The 20,579-nt window shown below is 50.6% G+C and overlaps 1 long non-coding RNA gene and 1 pseudogene across 1 annotated transcript; one reads left to right on the plus strand and one right to left on the minus strand.

The window, feature by feature from the left end:
• The first annotated feature begins 12,914 nt into the window (after nt 1-12,914).
• Nucleotides 12,915-13,629, plus strand: LOC124688804. Its single transcript, XR_006998626.1, has 3 exons — nt 12,915-12,997; nt 13,099-13,211; nt 13,561-13,629. It is a non-coding gene; the product is annotated as an uncharacterized LOC124688804 (long non-coding RNA).
• A 4,200-nt stretch (nt 13,630-17,829) lies between these two features.
• Nucleotides 17,830-20,347, minus strand: LOC124688803 (annotated as a pseudogene).
• Nucleotides 20,348-20,579: the final 232 nt, after the last annotated feature.

Genomic DNA, 20,579 nt, shown 5'->3' on the forward strand with positions numbered 1-20,579 from the left:
ACTATTAACCCGGACCCTTATGTACCTAAGACCACAAAGGTACCGGAGCCATCTAGCGAAGCCTCTCCCCACTAGGCCTTGGGAACGTAGTGCCGAGGAAGTCGACGCGGCCGCGACTGCTGATTATGAGAAATGGAAGGCGGATATGAAGGCGAAAAGAGAGCCTGAGCCCAAGCCAGTATTTTCTCACAGCAAAAGAAGTGGGCTAAGTCATTTTTTAGCACACCGTCCCAAGCCGCGAAGAATCTGCCTGAAGACTATGCACGTGAACTTCGTAGGCAAGCACTCATGTTGAAGGAGAAGAAAGAGTTGGCGGAGAAGCAGGAGAAGAAAGCCTTCGAGGAGGCCGAGAAAGAATTAGAAAGAAAAATAAGCGGGAAACGAGTTGCCCAGCTCGGGGAACAAAGTAAACAATCGATCCCCCCGCTCATAGTGAAAGCCGCCGGTCCGGATGCTGAACTAATGGACCCCACAATCATAGCAGCTGCGGCGGCCCGAGGATTGGCGTCAGCGGGTGCCGAGAGAACAAGCGGCCCCAGAGATGGGTATGACTCTTCGTGCGGTGTTAGGACCTTGAGGAGCGCCGGTGAGTGAGGTAGTAATTACATATGTGCCGAATGGGCCTCTCGTCCTTTATTGTTGAGTCGGTTTGCCTATTCTTTCTATCCCAGAAGCAAACACTTGTATCAACTGTGTGCATTGATTCTTACATGTTTACCTATTGCACTTGTTATATTACTTTGTGTTGACAATTATTCATGAGATAAATATGTTGAAGTTGAAAGCAACCGCTAAAACTTATATCTTCCTTTGTGTTGCTTCAATGCCTTTACTAAGAATTTATTGCTTTATGAGTAACTCTTATGCAAGACTTATTGATGCTTGTCTTGAAAGTATTATTCATGAAAAGTCTTTGTTATATGGTTCAATTGTTTACTCATTGTCTTTACCATTGCTTCGAATCGCTGCATTCATCTCATATGCTTTACAATAGTATTGATCAAGATTATGATAGCATGTCACTTCAGAAATTATCCTTGTTATCGTTTACCTACTCGAGGGCGAGTAGGAACTAAGCTTGGGGATGCTTGATACGTCTCAAACGTATCGATAATTTCTTGTGTTCCATGCTTATTTTATGACAATACCTACATGTTTTATACACATTATATGTCATATTTATGCGTTTTCCGGAACTAATCTATTGATGAGATGCCGAAGGGCCAGTTGCTGTTTTCTGCTGTTTTTGGTTTCAGAAATCCTAGTAAGGAAATATTCTCGGAATCGGACGAAATCAACGCCCAGCATCTTAGAATTCCACGAAGCTTCCAGAACACACGGGAGGGACCAGAGGAGAGCCACAGGGCCACCAGACAACAGGGCGGTGCGGCCCAAGGGGGGCGCCCCCTACTGTGTGGCTGCCCCGCAGCCCCTCCGACTCCGCCTCTTCGCCTATTTAAACCTCCTCGACCTAAATCTTCGAGACGGAAAAGCCACGGTACGAGAAACCTTCCAGAGCCGCCGCCATCGCGAAGCCAAGATCTGGGGGACAGAAGTCTCTGTTCCGGCACCCTGCCGGGACGGGGAATTGCCCCCGGAGTCATCTCCACCGCCATCTCTACCGCCATCTTCACCGCCATCGCTGTCTCCATGACGAGGAGGGAGTAATTCACCCCCGGGGCTGAGGGCTTTGATGTAGCTATGTGGTTCATCTCTCTCTTTGTGATCTAGTTGAATATCATCTATGTGCTACTCTAGTGATGTTATTAAAGTAGACTATTCCTCCTCCATGATGTAATGGTGACAGTGTGTGCATCATGTAGTACTTGGCGTAGTTTATGATTGTGATCTCTTGTAGATTATGAAGTTAACTATTACTATGATGGTATTGATGCAATTTATTCCCCCTTTCATAGTCTGTCGGTGACGGTGTGCATGCTATGTTAGTACTCGGTGTAATTGCGTTGGTCTATCATGCACTCTAAGGTTATTTAAATATGAATATCGAATGTTGTGGAGCTTGTTAACTCCGGCATTGAGGTGCTCTTGTAGCCCTACACAATTAGTGGTGTTCATCATCCAACAAGAGAGTGTAGAGTGGTTTTATTATGTGATCAATGTTGAGAGTGTCCACTAGTGAAAGTATGATCCCTAGGCCTTGTTTCCAAACATCGAATCTCCGTTTATTTACTGTTACATTTGCATGTTTACTCGCTGCCATATTTTATTCAGATTGTTATTACCTCTCATATACATCCATACTACTTGTATTTCACCATCTCTTCGCCGAACTAGTGCACCTATACATCCGACAAGTATATTAGGTGTGTTGGGGACACAAGAGACTTCTTGTATCGTGATTGCGGGGTTGCTTGAGAGGGATATCTTTGACCTCTTCCTCCCTGAGTTCGATAAACCTTGGGTGATCCACTTAAGGGAAACTTGCTGCTGTTCTACAAACCTCTGCTCTTGGAGTCCCAACACTGTCTACAAGAATAGAAGTACCCGTAGACATCACCTGCGCAGGAAGAGGATCTACCTCCATAAATGAAAAATCTGCTAATTTGGTACAAGGGTTACATAAAAAATAAAAACGCCAAAGAATATATTTATGTGGAAGTTAGACATGAGCATCACTTCAAACATTACTATGTAACAGTTCATCGGAGTGAATTGTTCCAGCTGTTCAATCTGCGCGAGCTCGACAAATCTATCATCAGTTGCTACGTTCTGTAAGTGATTTATTTCTACCTCATCTCGTTCATTGCCTGCACTATATATATACATATATATATTGTCCTAACTATCTTGTTGTGTACGCTATTATGCAGAATGAAGCTTAGCGAATGCAGAATAAGGAACATCCATGATGTTGGGTTCATTGACCCACAAATCGTTAATGGATATGTGTTAAAAAATCACCCCGCCGACGTGGAGAAAGACCTGTGGTGGTTTCTTTCAAAGCAGGAACTCAAAAGTGATATTCTATTTCCTTACCATTTTGGGTGAGTGTTTCTGTCTTGAGCACATTCTCTTTTGTTTACTCCATGCATGGTATGTGGCTAATCGATGAGTTATGCATGACTGTGCATGTATCGTGTCCGCAGGTTCCACTAGATTCTGCTAGTAATTCAATTTCACAACTCCACAGTTCTCATCCACGACTCTCTGAATCTGGATACAAAGCTTTGGGCCGACATGAGAAAAATGATGCAGAAGTAATTATTTTCATTCATTTGCGCTCTATATCGATCGGCCTATTTCGTTCATTTTCTAATATCAAGTAATTAATAACTCTCTTGTTCATTTAATTTTCTTTGCCTCGTAGGGTTTGGAGACAGTTCGTAGATGAAAAGGTCGGTGAATTCAAAAAAGAGCTACAATTTAAATGGTCAATGACTGGGACTGGGGATATTCAGCCACCTGGGACCAATCTATGTGGATACTATGTTTGTGAGATGATCCGGAGATACACCTCTGAGCGGGTTCCGTGTGAAAATAATGTCAAGAAGAATAACCTCCGGAAGATGCTTAGTCCAGAAGCTCGCTTCCGACCACTTCAAGAGGAACTAGCTGCATGGTTCGTGAGGGAAGTCATCGATCCTAAAGGAGAACAGTATGTAGAGGACGTAGAACTTCTGATGCAGTAAATTATGTATGGAAACTTGTTCAAAATTGTATATGCTGGTCATCCGATATTGAATATATATTGTATATTCCTCTTGAATTCTTTTTGTTCTAATTTCAAATTTGTTTGAAATTTTACATTCATATATATGCATGTATGTAGTACCGTAGAATATGTGAAACTCCTTCAAAATTAAAATAAAACACACAAAAAATAAAACAATACAAATTAAAAAGAAACCAGATTTGGGGGGGGGGGTAAAACCCTAAACCTGCGGCGGCCTTTAGTCGCGGTTGGCCATAAGAACCGCGACTAAAGGTCCTCCGCCCCGACGGTCGCCTGGCGCCCACGTGGAAGGGTCTTTAGTCGCGGTTCGTAATCAACCGCGACTAAGGGGGGGGGGGGGGGCTTTAGTCCCGCATGTTTAATACCGGTTGCGCAACCGGTATTAATGGCCGTTGCAAACCGCGACTATTGGCCCTTTTTCCACCAGTGCATTCCAGCGCCGAAGCGGAGTATCGAGTTGTCGCCAACGCCGTTGCTATAGCTAGTTGGCTTCACCAATTTCTCCAGGAGCTCCACCGGCCCTGCCTAGTGCAACAATTGTCTTATGCAACAATGTTAGTGTTGTGTACATGTACATGAATCCAGTCCACCATCAGCGCACCAAACACATCGAGATCGACCTTCATTTCATTCGAGATCGTGTTGCGTTGGAGCACATCCGCGCTCTACATGTGCCTTCGTCTCCACATCTTCACCAAAAGCCTACCATCACCGTTGCTAAAGCCGTTTGGGGGGCCTCTGGAGATGCTCTTATCTCCCTTTAATAACATTTCAGGTAAAGAACGTAAGAAGAGTATTATGAAGGCCTTTCATGTAAAAACAAGAATTTGATTATGTCCCGATGTTTACCTATGCATCCGTTGTCGAGGTAGGGGTTGCCGTGGAATAGTTACAGCGGTACCCGGCACCATTGGTGACATTATGGCACTCGCTGTGCTGACCACGGCACGCGAAGTCCGTCGCGTTTCGCTTGGCGGCGCTGCAGTTGCCGACGTTCCGGACGGCCCAGTCGAGCACGACGGGCACGTCAAAATCATCGGTGCGGTTGAGGAAGACGCCGCTGTAGCTGAACCACTCCGTCTGGACGCGGAAATCCTACACCTACGGACTGGTGGGTTACGGAAAAATCTACGGGAGTACGCGTGAATCGATGGTTCGCTGAATTTTTGTTGCTCCCTTCAGCGGCGCGACGCATTTTAGACGTCCGAAATGTCCGTTTGCGTCGCGCGGTGGACGCTCGACAGACCGTTTTTGTCCGCGCGTCCGTTTGCACCTAGGGGTGGCTCCAGCGCGATGCATTTTCGCGTTTGCATCAATTTACGAAGTTTCCAAACAACAAAATAAGGAAATCAACAAAGTCATAGTTATTACATTAAAAAGTCGACATGAAAATAAGATAGTATTTCTCTAGCCATGATCTTCATGGCCAGCCAATGTCAACTGATGCTCAATCAGATCCGTTTGCAGCTGTTTGGAGACGTTCTCGTCAGTGACTTCTACATTCCTATGTAGATAGTCCTGCCAAGATGAAGCTTCAGGAAGTGGCGCAACCAGCTCACCTTGGAAATTCCATTGGTTCTCATTGCGGCCATCAGGACGCTCGTTCTCAACGATCATTCCATATGAGAGCATGTCAATAGTCGCGGAGCATTTTTGGTAGGAGGTGAAGCCTAACGCACCTGTTGCATCGCGCCTGCATTGAAAGTAGGGGTCGTAGTTTCTGACGCCCCGTAGAATGACCAAGAACAGGTCCCTTGACATCCTGTATCGGCGCCGGAAATATTTTTCCGGGAAGATCGGATTGGTGAGGTGGAAGTAGTCCTTGTGGAGGCGGGCCTGCCCTTCCACTCTGTTGCGCGGCAGGTTTTTGGAGTGCCCCTTCACAGAGCCCCGGTGCTGCGGCCCCGGGTTAGAGGTGAACTCGTGGATCATGGAGGCCGCAGTAGTTGCCAATTTCTGCGTCGACTCATCGGACTCCTCATCGGAAGAGGAGTCGACGACCTCCGCACGGAACTTGTCCAACATCTGCCACATGTCCATCTGCGTGGGTACAAACTGCGGATCAATGGCCGCGCACAATAGCGCCGAAAACACGAGTAGAAACCTACCGGCGCAATTGACCGAACAGGTCGTGGGCGGCGCGGAAGGGCGGCGCAACTGGGAGCGTTTCTCCCGAAAACAGCCGGCAGGTATGCGGCGGAGCCAAGCCCGAGTATGCTCCCGCTCTCCCGCGCGGCAAGAACGCAGCCGGCGGCGGCTACTGCGGCGCTGCGGCCGGATGGCGGCGGATGGGGTTGGGGTGGTGGCGACGCACTAGGGCAGCAAAGAAGGGGAAAAAGACGCAAATCGAAGCGGTCGATTTCGCTGTCCCTGACATGCGAGACCGGGTAAGAAATCGAGGATGCTCCGTGCGACCGCCGAGCGTCCGCGGAGACGCAAACCTGGCGCATATTTGGGCCAGGTTTCGTCTCCGCGGACGGCCCGGTCACTTTGCGTCGCCCCGCTGGAGTAGGCCCTAGACGCATTTCCGGTCACAGCGGACGAAAACGGTCGCTCAGCGTCCGTTTGCGTCACGTCGCTGGAGATGCCCTTAAAAACCAGGCCACGATCCTGTTTTCACCCCTAGCTGCTGTGCAACGTGGTGTCCGTAAGTGAATTTCCGTAAAATTAATCCGTATGTGTACCATTACTGCGTCTGGACGAGGAAGACGTAGTGGCAGGACGTGGCCTCAACAGCAAACGAGTCCATACCCGGCCCCGGCGGGAAGTTGCGCTGGTACGGCTCAAATTAGTCCATCCCCGAAGATATCGCAGTCTGGCAGCACCCTGCGCCGTTGCACGGGCCCGGCCTGGCGTACTTGGACGGCCGGCACACGGCCATGCAGCCGTTGACATAGTAGCCGTAAGAATCGACGAAGTATCCGAGGTTGGGGCAGCCGATCGCGGCGAGGCGGTTCTTGGTGGATGAGAAGAGGTAGGGGCTGTCGATGATGCCCATGTACGTGTTTATTTTCCCGTCGACGAACCCGCCCGTGGAGTTGTAGCAGCTGCGCGTCGCGTTGAGGTAGGTCGTGGCTTCGCCGTCCGTGAGCGAGATGGCGGCGATACGGAAGCCACGGCCTTCGATGGTGAGGCGCGGTGGGGAAGGGCCGGAGTCGTCGCACTCGATCGAGCTGGAAGCCACTGACGCCGTCGTCGCGGTAGCAGCCGGCGCCGATGCCGAAGGGGTAGGGGACTGTGACGTTGCCGCACGTTTCGCGGCACCGCGGCAGCGCCATGGACGGCTGTTGCTGAGCGGACGCCGCGGCCACGGACAGCAAGTGCAACACGATCAGCTGCACTACAGTGGTCGGCATTCTTGACATGTTGCTTGCTTTGCTCAGCTTCGATTCGATTGAGTATATGGCGTGGGTGGCGGTAGATGCGCTGACTTGACGCGAGTCATTAACTCATGATCCGATCTGGGAAAGGCCAAGTAAACGTTGACTTCAAGTCGGGCTGGTTGTTGAGTCGTCCATCTCCACCGCTGACAAAGCAGCGCTTTCAATGAGCTTATGGTGGTGTCGGCTATATTTTACAGCGCGTCCACTCTCTGCCTCCTCCCATACAGGCATACAGCGTCCGGCAGAGTTTTCCGGCGCGGTTTCTATGCTAAGTTGCTGGTCCACGGCAACCATAAATCGCCCCCAAACGGCCAATGGGCTCCCAGATTTGAATTAAATTGTTCCCACCAACGACAGCGCCGATAAATTATCAGAGACCACCGCGAGTTTATCACTCCCTCGATCATCGTTTGTTCAATGTCTTGGCGAACAAAAATGGTGCAGTTTCAGCTACGTATTAAATCAGTCTAAAATCAAATGGCTGACGTGAGATCTGTGGTAGCCGACATCGTTGTTGGTGTCGAGCTCGTCCCCCGTAAATTCAAACTTGCCGGCGTTGGTTCTCTCCTTTCCCGCAAGATGATGTCGCGTTGCTCATTGTACCATGCCCACGTCTCGTGTCCATCGTAGATATGTCGGCCATCAAAAGCGCCAAGTCTTCTTTCCACTTGTTTGCCGCGATATTAGACTTGAGGAACCCAATCTTCACTTCTTGTGTGTCCAACATCGCCGACCATGTCGCATCAGCCTTCTTGTGTCTCGCTGCTAAAAAGAAAGGAATATGGCCCGTCCCCATATTCGCCGCCATTTTCCTAGTGGGGTGCCCATCCGAGGCCGCTGGTCTTGCCGCGGCTGGATCAAAGCCGCCTTCCTTGGCCCTGGTGAGCCTCCCGAGTCAAAGTCCACTTCTCGCATGTCACAATCCTTTTGAAGATGTGGATGAACTTGAACTGGGCGTTGTCATTGTCGTCACGGTAGGCCTGAAACATTTGAATCAACTACAATGAAATGGAAAGAACATTCACAAAATTTACCACTGCACATCGGAGAGGAAATGAACGAAATGTGGCTTATTACATGGTCGGCGATGGAGGTGCCGCTTTCCACATGGTTGGTAACCTCGGTTTGGATGCCATGCCATTTGTTGCAGCATCCTTGTATGATGCCCCAACGGTGAACATGTCGGATTGGTTGCGATCCATGTGCACTATGTTGAAGTCGGGATCGAGACGTTTGCGCTCGACAAACGCCACCTTCACCATCGCCCAATAGGTCTCTGAGATTTAGTTCACGCCGGTGAGAGTGTCCATGCTTACCACCTTCCATGCTTCGGTGAGGCATTCGTTCTCCTTCACCATCGCCCAATAGGTCTCTGAGATTTAGTTCACGCCGGTGAGAGTGTCCATGCTTACCACCTTCCATGCTTCGGTGAGGCATTCGTTCTCCTTCACCATCGCCCAATAGGTCTCTAAGACCTCAACTGGGCCCTCTGCCGCCAGTTCCTGCATTTATCTTCGCCCCGGCCGGCGATTTGTTCTACTAGTTGGCGTGGGAACCGGAGGCTCCTCCTCGCCCCACTCCTCTTCTTGCTATGCATAGTCCTGGTACTCTTGCGTGTACGTCGACTGGGACCGGTTTGGATGAGCTCTTGCGTATTATGGAGTCTCCCTACAACATTCCACTGAACAAGTTGCGGGTGTCCTAGCTAGCATCGTAGAACAGTTGCGACGAACCAGCTCCTCGAGTGCCGACGCCACCTGACGGGAGAGGGACGCGCCGCATGTCCGGCGAGCTATCGTACGTGACATTGAGGTTCGGTACGAGGCCGGTGCGGAGGCACTCGTCACTAGGTGATGTCCGCTTTGGCGTGAAGAAGGATTTGGGGTATAAGCCTCCATGGGGATCGTTGTCAGGGCACTCAGGCTACGGCGAGAACCTGGTCAATAGTGTCTCGTATCTATACTGGGACCACGGGGTCGCCGGCGAATTGTTTGTTGGCGATGAGACAATGTTTTGGCTCGTCCAAAGGCCCGGTGTGTGGCAATGGAGATTTTGCTCATGGCCGACTTGGCCTTTTTCTCCTTCGACCGGGCCTCCCTCGCCCATCATTCACCGGAGCCCACAGCACGCACCCCTCGCACGGCTGCCAGTTCTCTTAGAACATCCATGCGACGGAGGACAACAGGGGGACCCTCATTGCGGTTTCTCCTCTTTCGCCGCCTGCGACGACCCTACCTCATGGTTGTTCCTTTTCTTTCTCATGGCGATGTGCCGGTGCGCAGTGGCTGTCGGCGTATTTCGGTGCAAGCGTGGCCAGGGGAGGTGTGGCCGATGGCAGGAGCTTGTCGGTGCCCTTTATAAAGACGATCGTGCGATACTAAGGTGTGTGCTATTGATGGCGGCGCAGAAGGTTAGCCGCCGCCCACCAGACCTGGAGCGGCCTATGAAGAGGAGGCGCCATTGTGGGCAAAGTTTGCGGCACGTCCAAACACACAAGCGATGCGACCGAAGTGACATGACCTTGCGCCCGTAGGCAGGCGGGCCCATGGCGACAGAGCGCGGACACGTGCTGCTGAAGGCAATAATAGTTGTATTGATATGCGATAATTGGTAATTACAGTGAGCCTCTTGGGCTGTTTATATAGTACTAGAGACTTGGAGGGCAAGAAGCCTAGTAGAGATAGAATTGGAGTACAATCTTGAACTGCCTAATATAGCCTAGACGTGATATACTCTAACACCCCCCGCAGTCGGATCGGTAGTGACGCGAATACAGCAAGAGCGTCTCGGACGGTCCGACTGGAGCATAAGCCGAAGGCGCCGACTGGAGAGGGGGCCGGTGGATGATAGCCCTTGATGCCGATGTCGATGTAGCCGGTAGCCAGGGCGTTGTAGTCGCGGTCGATGGAGCCGTGTGTGATTGAATCGCCGTTGATGAAGTTGTTGACGTTGATGTTGTTGTAGTCGGTGTCGTCTTGAGCCCGGGGGAAGTCGCCATAGTGATAAAATAAAAGGTGGTTGCAGCGGTAGTAAACTCGAGGTAGACGTAGCTGTATTTGTGGTAGTTGAGGTAGGCGACACGCTGCGCCGAACTTGCCGGGCTCGGGAGCGCGCCGGGGACGAGGGCACGTGCCGGTGTTGCCGGTACCGGGCGTGCGAAGACAGGGACCACCATGAGCCATGCGCGCCAAGGTTGGATGGAGTAGCAGAGAAGGCCTCCGTGTACGGTCGGTTGCGCGCCGTATGCGCCGGAGTACACGAAGTGGTTGCAAGAAGAAAATTGAGCACATGCGGTGCAAACAAAAAATTTAGACTGCAACTCTGGCGGTATGGTCATTGTGGACGAAGATGGCGAGGTGGTTGTCGATGGCGATTGAACTGCAGCAGTAGTAGATGTTGGGGATCGAACCCGTTTTATTCATCTACATGCAGGAGCGCGGCGACGCAGAACCCGTTGGCGTTGACGAAGACCTTGATTGGTGATCACGGCGACGATGCAGTACGAGTGGCGGAGTTGTTGGTGTAGATGGTTGTTGGCGATGATGACCAGCGACGATGACTCGACGTAGATCGGCTTGGCGATGTAGATGTACAGCGTGATGCAGCTTGGCTTGGAGTAGAGCTAGTCCATGCCCAGATGCACATGCACGTGAGCCATCCATGCAGAACGGCCATCCCTGGATGTTGTTGCGGGTGGACTCGCCGATGAGAGCAAGCTAATCGGATCTAATCTGACTTTGGTGGCTAAAAGGTAGAGAAAGAAATCGATCGAATTGAAAAAAAACGAAATTTGCTAAACTGTAAAACTAATCTAAAGAAAAACCTTAGCAACGAGATCGGATGCCCCCGGCGGAGATCATGGAGATCGATCTCCCCGAGCGCGGCGGAAGCGGTGGGTGGCTAAACCCTAGGTCGCAGAAAGAACCGCTCTGATACCATGAAGGCAATAATAGTTGTATTGATATGCGATAATTGGTAATTACATTGAGCCTCTTGGGCTGTTTATATAGTACTAGAGACTTGGAGGGCAAAAAGCCTAGTAGAGATAGAATTGGAGTACAATCTTAAACTGCCTAATATAGCCTAGACGTGATATACTCTAACAGCTGCGTCTGCACAGACGCATTCGAGACGTAAATTTAGACCGTATTTGCGTTCTATGAATTATATGTCCAGCCGATGGATAGAGGTGCGGATCGACCGGACAGTCCCAAACGGACCCGTCGGGCAGCGAATCTCACTGAACCTGCATCCAGGGTTTCCCCTGGCGCTTGCACAGGTTCGCGTCGCTGTCCGCCACGATGTGCTCGGGGAGGCCGTGGTCTGCGACGAGGTCTTCGTCTCGGACGAGGAGCTCGGCCACGAGTGCTGCGCCGATATCTCTAGGGGTTGTCGGCGCGCCCTCGCCGAACGTCGGGACTTGTACTCTCAAGTCTGAACCCGGATGCGTGCACATTGTCGCTGTGTTCTTGGTCCTGCCCGAGCGCATCACGAGTTCACGACATCACTCATCGATTCCTCCAATCTGCTACTAGTTTCTAAGAGCGGTATATACGACCAACTGGATTTATACGGATTTAATGCACGTAATGGTTAGGTTCTGCAGTGCAACCTGAAGAACAACGACGAGAGACGCAGAGTTTCAGAGTTAGAACCAAAGTGAACACCGTGATTTCTGTGCTACAATCGCTACAGCTTTTCTCTTTCTTCCTTTTATTAATAGTCGGTTACAAAACTAACAAACTCTAACTAAACTTCAGGACACGATCAATAGGATCATGGCATAGATCTACATCTACTTGGAACCAGTAAAACGACCTTGTCGCGAGCAGTATCATGCTGCGGTTTATATTATCTAATTTAGCCTATGATAAAAACGACTAAAAGGCAGCAGCAGAAATAACTGACGAACCTGAACTTTCGTCCAGTAGCTTCGCCCTCCACGGGGCAAGTGGGAGAATCTAGTTTTACAGATGCAATTGGTCGAGTCGTTTCTGTAGTTCCAGTTGTCATGTGTGTGCAGTTGTTTGAGTTACGAGTACGGCGGTTGCTCCACTGTTGATCTTTTATGCTGCCTAATCTGTGAGTTGTTGTTGTAAACATTAGACTCCGAATGTTAAGCTCGCAGGTATATCATGTCTTCTTTATATATATCTAACATTCCAGTATATGTCGTGTGATATCTACTACTTTGAAGGTGGTCATAAGTGCGTAGATAGTTACTGTAACATCTTGATATATTTTCCGCATAACTGGATGGAAAATTTGAATTAAAAAAATACATGAAGACATGTTGATTTCCCTTTTATCTACTTGAAGTTTCAGATAAGAATTATGGGGGTGCTCTACATCGTTGCACGCTGTTTATAAGTCTTTTTTTTTTGTTGCTTTCAACATTAGTTGTATGTCAATAGTGAAACTTTCCTCATAAGTAACACTAACTGTAGGACACTAAGAATTAGCCTTTTCTGCATTGGTCTCACATATGCACTACAGTTTCGTGTAAAATAAGCAAGTGTTATGATAGTTACAACGAAGTTATGCTGCACTGAGTACTGAAACTAGACCAGGTACTGAAACTTGAACAAACTAATCTTTCATGTGAATATATTATCATGATTTGCCACAATTTAAGTGTAACTGACAATCCTATAAACCTTGTCAACATGATGCACTAGCACTAGTGTTACTAGTTCCTTTCCTCTTCATGTTGTATTGCTCCTGCAATGTTATAGTCACTTGGGACTTACTGTTCATTATTTGCTGTTACTTTCTCATCAACCCTGCTTTGTCATTGGCTCGTATGGAATTTTTTTTAGTCACGCATTTTTTATTTTGTTTTTTTGGATGGTGTTGCTCCAGTCAATCAGGCTGGCATTGACCACTACAACAAACTGATCGATGCACTGCTAAGCTAGAGGTGAATAGAGTTGCAGCACACTATCTGTAATTGTAGTTCTTATTAATTTGCGATGGATAAGCTTTGTGTACCCGCAGAACTCAACTTTTTTGGGGTTGCAGATTGCAGTTGAACCCGGAGAATACGGTGGGCGTCATGATGATGGCCAGCACGGACGTGCATGTGCTCGTTACGCCCGCCAGCGACCTTGGGATGATCCTTGCCAGTATGCACGGTAAGCTCCCCATCAAGACTTCAATCCCCGAATTCCGCCTTCACTAGAGTGGCTTATACATCGAACCAGTGCTTAACTTATATACCTAGTAGTTTAAGGAGCCAGTGTTTAAGGTCTTGCTACTTCAAAGATTTAAGCTGACAGTGAGAATAAAAATAGGCTTCCAAAGTGAATACTGGATATGTCATGCATGCTAGTACTGCTATGTTACTTTTCTAGAAGGTGCATGTCCTTAATTTCTTCGAAACTAAGATATGATGTATTTAACAGAATTTATTGAACGCCTTTCTTTTAAAATGATATGATGTATGAGTTTTGACCAGTCACCTGTATACATTTTTTTGGGTAGGCATGCAGGTTGTTAGTGAAGATGGATACAGAGTGAAGTGTGAACAGCCATTTACAGAACCAGATTTAGAAGAACTCCAGGTAATTTTGAGCAAAATCATTAGTTGTTTGACCTATTTCATCATTCTTCCAACGTGCTACAGTAGTAGGGCAAGTGGGCATTATTGTCCTGTTTATGCAGTTTAATAACGATAACATGTAGTGCAACTTTCATTTCCATTTCTCAAATTGGTTGTATTATTTTAGTGCCTGGAACACTCGAATTGGTAGTACGTTATTTTTTCACTGTCTAGATGCCGCAGGCAAATAAGTGCGACACACCTGAATAACTCAGTGTCTTAACCCAGCACTACGGGAGAGCCGGCATGTGCCGACGGCCACCCGATGTGCCGACGGCCAAATGTCGGGGCCGTCGGCACAGAAGCCCTCGTCGACCGGCGACGGAGTTCACCGTCGGCACAGGCCGGCCGTCGGCACACTGCATGTTACACCGACGGTCACCGTCGGCGCAACTATGGCCGTCGGCACACAAATATGGAGCCCGAAGGTCACCGTCGGCACAGACTCACCCGTCGGCACAGGCACTGATAGGTGGGCCCAGCCGTTAGGCTGTCATGGCGTCGTCTAGGCTGTGCCGACGGTGGCCCACGGCGCAACCGCGGCCGTTGGCCCAGAGCCTGACAACTGGGTCCCATCTCCTACTGTGCCGACGGCTACCCACGGCACAACCTGGGCCGTCGGCACAGCAAATGATGCCCCACCTTTTTTTAACATTTTTTACTACATATAATTGTTAATCCCAATCATTTTTATTTGTTTATTTCTTTCTTACTGCTAGTTTGGCGAACCCCTTTGCGGGAAACCTATAAATGTATAAGGGCGGTATAGATCCCCCGCCGGGACCCCGGTCTAGGGTTTTCTCAGAAATCGAGGATCGGAGAGTGATTTGAGATGGTTTTATATCCTAGGCTACCCCCTAGGTGTGTCCGGCTTCTCGGACAGGGGGGTCCTACACTTAGGCAGATTCTGGATGTATTGGGGGAACTCCCTCGGAGGTGAACCGGAGAGAAACTTGAGATCACATGGGATAATCCTTGTTACCACATGTACCTATGACCTAACCAAACTCAAATGGAGGCATATGCCCACCGGGAGACCCCCGATGGGATGCAGTCAAAGGGGTAGACCGCGCGGTCAACAGAACTAGGGTTTCGTTAGAAATCGAGCCTCGAAGGGGGTGAATGGCCCCAAAACTTGTGTGTGTACACATGACATGCACAAAAGTGATACATTTAAGAACTTAAGACCCACACACGATACAAAACACTTAAATAACTAGACCCACACACATACCAAAGCGCTTAAAGAACTAGACCCACACACGAACCGAAACACTTAAAGAACTACACCCACACACAGGGAACCAAAACACTTAAAGAAACTACACCCACACACAGGAACCAAAACACTTAAAGAACTAGACCCACACACAAACCAAAGCATTTAAAGAACTACACCCACACACGAACAAAGCACTTAACACTCGGGTCGACGCATGACCCGCTAGACACACGGACTCGACACACACACATATTAATCGGAGAAGTCGAAATCTTCATCCTCGCTCGGGGTGTCCTCCGAAGCGGTGGTTGTGAGGTTCCACGACCACCGTTCATCATTCTCTCCCCATGTCGACGCCTCTCCTTTGGCGTACTCTGCTTCAACCTCGGCCTTCCTCTGCCGCTTTCCCGCCCTCCTCTCTCTCCTGTACGTCTGCTTCTCCTTCCAGAATGCGCGCGTTGCCTCGACGTCTCCGGGATGGTCAAGAATTGGGTCGGCGAAAACCCCGATTTCAAGGCCGTGAGCGACCGGAACAAGGCCAACCGTGGGCATCAGGGAACACACAGTGCGGGGAGCAGCAGCACCGATCGCTATCGGGACCGTCTGGTACATATAAAAATGGAACAAGCTACATTTTTTTTATTTTCGATGATATGCATAACATTTGTTTTGTGATGCAGGGGAAGAAGCTCGGGAGGGAAGTTGGTGAGATGGAAGCGTGGACGCACATGAAGCTGGTGACGCCCGGTCCGAACGAGCCTCGGCCCGCGCCTGAGATGTACTACGGCAAGGCCAAAGAGAGCAAGGAAAAATACTGCGAGGAGTACGCCAAGCTCCATCCAGAGGTGGAGGACCCTATGACCGAGCCGGTCGATGAGGTGGCGATGATGCTGGCGGGGTCCGGCCAGCCGCATGGACGTCCTGCCTGCCTTGCTGGGGGTTTCAAGCCTCAGAGGAACTTCACGCAGATCAAGGCTACCCTCCCCTCCGGCAGCTACGCTACCTCCTCGCGGACTACATGCCGTTCTCGGGTAGAGGTAGATGTAAGTCATCCACACTTTCATCCTCTGTTTTGACTCTTGTTCCTGAATGGCTATGTTGATGGACGCATTATTTCTGAAATTGTAGACTCGGCTCGAGGAGGCCTATGCAGTAGCTTACGAGGAGTATCTCGAGAAGATTAAGGAGCATGACCTTGTGAAAGATGCCTATGTCCAGTGGACGAGCAACCAGATGGCGGTAAGTTTCAATCTCTATGGTTGCAAAACATCATAAGTCCCCATGTTTGAATTTGAGCTATCTCTCCCGTTTCTTGCAGAGTTTCACTCGGTTCATGATGACTGGAGTGCGAGAGGAACCACTCCCAGAGCCACCTCATCCGGGGCCGACGCCAGTGTTCCCGTCCAAGGAGGAGTTCTATTGCATGTACAAGCGTCGCCGTCGGTTGACCCGGTAAGTTGCTAACTTGGCTAAGTTGCTAACTTGGTGTGACATGGCTAAGTTGCTAACTCCCTCCAACATGTAGGGATTGGGAGAATCCGGGAACGACGCTCCTGATGGTACGCCGATGCACCCCGGTCGCTGTTCTCCTGGTGCTTCTGCCGAACCTCGGCATGGTTCTCGCTCCGGTGGCTCTCGTCGTGGTTCTACCTCCCCGAGCACCGTCGAAGTACAGCGGCCTCGCTTCACCCACTCGGAGCTAGATCGTCTCTCGGGTGGTGCACCACCATAGTTTCTACATTGTACTAGCACATGATGACACGCTTCATCTTTGTAGTGGATCCCGTGTATGTACCATGGTCTTGTATGCTATATTTGTGCTATTTGTGAGATTTGATGCTATATTTGTGAGTTTTGGTGCTATACGGTGATATCTTTGTGCTCTATGGTGCTATATATGTTACTGGACATTCAATGTTATAATATGTGCATTTTCTGCAATTTTCTGAGCTAATAGAGCCAAAATGGCAAAAAACTGAAAAAAACCTGGGCCGGCTGTGCCGACGGTGTCACCGTCGGCACAGGCCCATAGTTGCGCCAAATGGCAGGGTCTGTGCCGACGGTGCCGGCCCAGGTTTTTCATTTTTTCCCAGATCGAGCAGGGACGTTTTGGCGCCAAAACTGGGGAAAAAAAAGGTGCCGACGGGGTCACTGTCGGCACAGCAGGGCAGTTAACGGCCGGCGCGTCACGGCGAGATGGGTTGCGCCGACGGTGGTGACGACCGACGGCCACCGTCCAGCCGTCGGTACACGCGTGTGCCGACGGTGCCATTTTGTGCCGACGGTGAGTGCGCCGCCCCCGACGCGAGCTATGCCGACGCGCAGACGCCGACGGTCACCGTCGGCAGAGACGGTGCCGACGGTGGATTGTCCTGTGCCGACGGTGCGGGGCCGTCGGCGCACGGCGTGACTCCCGTAGTGCAGCCTTACACTTCCGTTAAAAAAATGTTGCACGAGAGCCTTAAAACCGTTTAATCGTATGTGTCACGTCTTTGCTATTTTGGCTGTTGCAAACATCTCAAAGAGCTATTGTTCTGAACGACATCACTTTCCTTCCAACACTATACAAAAACGTCGCATAAGAGCTATTGCCCCGGAAAACTCAGGTATATGATCTATTAAGGAAAGCACAATTTAACGAAGTCCATGATCGTAGAGTTGAAGATCCCTTGCCCCTAAATAGTTCTTCAACTCATAGAAACTTAAGCCTTGCGACCTTGCCTCCAATTTCATAACCCACTTTGCTAATAAAGCAATTTTACCGTGTGGCAAACTTGCTATACAAAATGGCCAAACCACTAACACACATAAGCGGCATATTGAATTTCCTCTTCTTTCATTTTCGACCATGAATTTCCCCTTTTCATGTAACTCCTTAAAAAGAACTTTATACATCATGATGTTGTGGTGCAATATATCACTAATCACCCTACAAACTAAACGTGTATGTACTGCCCTCCTCCAGATCAAGCACATCATGCGGCCTAAACTTGTAGTCGACATCACGTTGTTGCTTCCCGCCAAGCAAGCTCCTCTCCTGATCTTCCTTCCCCCCCCCAAATCACCACCTCCAGCCTGACCCCGTGGGTGCCGCTGGTATCTCCTCAGAGCCTCCAGCCTCTCCGCGACCTCCTTCATCCCCGGCCGCTCCTCGCCGTTCATGCTGACACACCTCACCACAAGGTGTGTGACCTCTTCCAATGCCTCAGATCCCATATCCTTCCTCACCTTGTCGTCCATAAGCTCGTCATGCCGGCCAGCCTTCACGGCCATCACAAAGCGTGACACAAGGCTCCTATCCTGCTCCGGACCCTCGAAGGAGAGCACCTTCTTCCTCGTCAACAGCTCCAACAGCACGACTCCAAAGCTGTACACGTCGCTCTTGTCGGTCAGCTGACAAGTCATGAGGTATTCAGGGTCTAGGTACCCGCAGGTGCCCTGCACTAGCGTGGCGATCTCGGCCTCATCGTTTGGAGCCAGCTTCGACGCCCCAAAGTCCGTTACTTTTGCGGTGAGGCTTCCATCGAGCAGGATGTTAGCCGTCTTGACGTCACCGTGGAGGATCGGTGGCGAGGCAGATGAGTGCATGTAGGACAGAGCCTCTGCGGACTCTGCCGCGATGCGAAGACGGGTATCCAAGGCCGTGTCAGCGTTAAGGCCCTTGCCTCCATGGATGTACTGGTAGAGGGTGCCGTTTGAGACGTACTCGTACACCAACATTGGCACCTCCACCTCCAGGCAGCAGCCAAGCAGCTTGACGACGTTCCGGTGGTTGATCTGGGAGAGGATGAGCATCTCCCTGGCGAACTCCTTGGTTTCAGCCTCCTCCATCATCTTGGACTTCTTGATGGCCACCACCGAACTGTCCGCGAGTACACCTCTGTAGACGATGCCGTGGCCGCCGCGGCCGAGGATCTGGTCAGTGGCGAAGTTGTTAGTGGCCTTCTTGAGCTCTTCGGCAGAGAATATCTTGAACCCGCCGGTGGCATCTCCGGCAGCTCTACTGTAGGACCGCATCTGCTGCTGCAGGATGACGCCTCCATTGTGCTCGAAGAACCTCTGCTTTGATCTGATGAGCTTGCTCTTCTGCAGCCATAGGCTGAGACAGCAGAGCATGGATCCTAACAAGATTAGTCCCACGCCGCTTCCTGAAATTGAATACAGCTTAGTTTTTTTTCCCGATAAATGCATAAAGCTTAGTTAGATTCATTAGAAGAAATTGCAGAAACGAGTGGGCTACCAGTTCATGAGACTATCGATATAAATGGAATATTATGTATACCTGTAAGGGCTTTCAGAGCTACGGTGAACTTGTCCTTCGGCCGGCAGCCATTCTTGGTGGTAGCATCTCCGTTAGTGCCCGGAGGGCATATGCATACATGTCTCCCCGGCATGTTCATGCAGAGTCCGTAGCACGGGTGTTCGTCCTTGAGTTGGCATTCGTCGATGTCTTCAGTTTGCAAAGCAATTTCAACACTGATCATCAGACCTCGATCGCCATTGGTATATTTCACCAATGTAGTACTAACAGTCTGTATTGTGGCCGGTGTTGTACCTGTGCATCCACTGTCGAGGTAGGGGTTGCCTTCGTAGCCCTTGGAGCAGTTGCACCGGTACCCTGCGCCGTTGGTGGAGTCGACGCACTCGCTGTCCGCGCTCCGGCACGCGAAGTCCGTCGCGTTTCGCCTCGCGGCGCTGCAGCTGCCGACGTTTCTGACGGCCCAGTCGAGCACGACGGGCACGTCGAAATCGTCGGTGCGGTTGAGGAAGACGCGGTCGCTATATCTGAACCACTCCGTCTCGACGAGGAACACGTAGTGGCAGGTCGTGGCGTTGGTGCCGAATGTGGGGTCGTCCTGCGGGAAGTTGCGCTGGTGCGGCTCGTAGAAGCTGACCCCAGAGGGGATCGGGCTCTGGCAGCACCCGGTGCACAGACCCGGCATGGCGTACTGCGACGGACGGCACACGGACATGCATCCGCTGACATAGTATCCTTGGGCGTCGACGAAGAAGCCGAGGTTGGGGCAGCCAAGCGCCACGAGGCGGTTCTTGGTGGAGGAGAAGATGTAGGGGCTGGTGCCGAGGGACATGTAGGAGGTGTTGTTGTTCCGCTCCACGAAGCCGCCCGAGGAGTTGAAGCACTCGCGCGTCGCGTTCAGGTAGGCCCGGGTCTCGCCGGACGCCAGGGATAGCGCGGCGAGGCGGTGGTTGTAGCCGAAGATGGTGAGGCGAGGAGGGGAAGGGCCGGAGTCGTCGCACTCGAGCTGGAAGCCCTACAGGCCGTCGTCGCGGTAGCAGCCGGCACCGATGCCGAAGGGGTAGGGAACGGTGATGTTGCCGCACCGGTCACGGCACCCTGGCCGCGCCAATGCCGGCTCCAGCTGAGCCGACGCCGCTGCCACCAGCGAATGCAGCACGATCAGCAGCAGGACGGTGTTCATTTCCATTCTTGACATGTTCTGCTCCGGTTGCATTCTCCGCTTCGATATATACGCGACCAAGTATTATCTGAAGAAGCATGGAAGGAAGCAGATGCATGAACCGGGAGGGAGACGCAGCAACCATCGTTGAGAAAGCAGGTTTGACCTGCCTGGTCATCCATGGCAGCCTCACGCGCCAAGTAGCCAGGTGGATCAATATAGAATTGCCTGTTGGCCAATTAGCCATGTAAAGCCTGTT

The sequence above is a fragment of the Lolium rigidum genome, chromosome 2, assembly GCF_022539505.1.
Source record: "Lolium rigidum isolate FL_2022 chromosome 2, APGP_CSIRO_Lrig_0.1, whole genome shotgun sequence".
NCBI classification, from domain to species: domain Eukaryota; kingdom Viridiplantae; phylum Streptophyta; class Magnoliopsida; order Poales; family Poaceae; genus Lolium; species Lolium rigidum.